We start from the raw sequence: 1,914 nt of genomic DNA, 5'->3' as shown, positions 1-1,914 counted from the left end.
TTAGTTTTTAAAAGTTCATTCAACTCATCCTCTTCTCTGAGTGTATAAAAAGTGTTTTGAATTGAAAATTATGGGAATCACACGAGAGAAATGTTTGTTTGTGTGTGTGTGTGTGTGTGTGTGTGTGTGTGTGTGTGTGTGTGTGTGTGCGCGCGCGTGCGTGTGTCCCAAATGAGTGTACGTGTTTTACAGCCATACGGGCACGGTTAGATCATTTGGGAGGCTAGCTGCTTCAACCATGCTACCCAGAGTCATCTCGGGACAGACGAGGGTTTTTCAAACAAAAAGAAAAAAGGAAAAAAAGAAAGAAAAAAACCCCTTCACTCAGGAAGCGAATTCATGTCTTATGTGTGAAACGACAAAGAACCTAATCTTTCCACCGTTGTGTAAATGCAGTCATTTTCTTCTAACATCTCTTTGCATGTCTCTCTTACTGAAGATTTGATCTCTAAAAGTGGTTTTCCAAAAACGTCTACACTTTAAAAAAGAATAAAAGACGAGATATCTTTAAATGTTAAAAGCTTCGCACTCTAAGTCAATTCCCACTCGTCACATGGTTGCGAGTATGCAAATTGTGCAATTTTCGCTCGGTGCATGGTCTCTTTTCTCTACCAAGTGACGTCATAATTCGCAGCTGTACGACGAGTGAAAATGTTTCTGGTGTCTCGTGGCTTAGATAGAGGTTAAGGTGTTTGCCTCTCATTCAAAGGTCCCGGGTTCGAATCCGGGTAGCGACGGAAAAAAAATCTTCTGTGCCTCCTTTCTTGCTCTCTAGCAATGTTCTGTCGTCTGCTTTCGTCTCCACTTTCTGCTCCCACCCCATCACCCCGTCTGGGCTTCTAGCTCTTTCTACAGCCTTTCTACTGCTACTCCTTGGCTCTTTCCTATTGCTGTCTTTCAGCCACATCCTTGATCTTCTGAGACTGATAGGAAAGATCTACACCTAGCCTTCTCGTACAAGGGCGAAAAATCTCGGAGGTCCTATGTGCAAGTTGCGCACGTTAAAGATCCCTTGGAGGTCTAAAATCAATTAGAGTAGGCTTCGGCTGCCGCCCGGGCAAAATTCAAAATTTCCTACCAACTGACAGACAATGTTTTATGTGTCCCGCGCGCTCATATGACCTTATGCAATTGCGAGCATCGTAAAACATTTTTTTTTTTTAGAAAAAAAAAAAGAAACCCTAGTGTAAGTCCTGTACCGCACTACAACAAAACAGTTGGCCGACTGTTTTATCGCGATAGTCTGGATAATGAAAATAAGAGAAACAGGACTAAATAATAGTTATTGCTGGTGTGCTTGCACTCTCTTAATGTAATTGTCCACAATTCACAAACAAAACGGTTAGCCTTTTTTTTTTTTTTTTGGTTGTTATTGGCATGTGGGCAATGAAAATGAGAGAAAAACGACAAAAATTTTGTCATCGCTGTGTTAACTTGATGTGTTGCGGTAGACTTCTTTGAAAACTAGCATTGTGCTGGGCTATCTTCAAGTGTAGCCAGTTTTGTATACAAGTTTGTGCATTCACAGGCTTGCCTTATCACCAAATCAAGTTTTTACAAGCAGAGAGAATAGTGGTGTAAATTGAATATTAAAAAAACAAAAATAAATTAAAGATTGTGGGTGTTTTTTGTTCGTTTGTTTTTTGCTTTTTTCCCTCAAATGTACTTTAAAATGATTTTTTTTAACGAGAAAGCCCTGTCCGATAGCTTGCTCCTGAACTAATTAAGAGTTCCATTTTCTTTGTCTTTGAGAAGTGACCCCTTCCCTGCCCCCAACCCTCCCCCTTTTTAAAACAAATCGTTTAGAATAAATTAGAACAAGAAGCAGCCTTCCCCCCCCCCCACAATAGGGGGTGTAGGGATGGGTGGTGGGAGTGGAGGGGTAAATTACGGGAGGGGGGGAGGGGGCTGGAG

Source organism: Aplysia californica, unplaced genomic scaffold (genome assembly GCF_000002075.1).
Source record: "Aplysia californica isolate F4 #8 unplaced genomic scaffold, AplCal3.0 scaffold00381, whole genome shotgun sequence".
Lineage (NCBI taxonomy): Eukaryota > Metazoa > Mollusca > Gastropoda > Aplysiida > Aplysiidae > Aplysia > Aplysia californica.
This window is presented reverse-complemented; position numbering follows the sequence as displayed.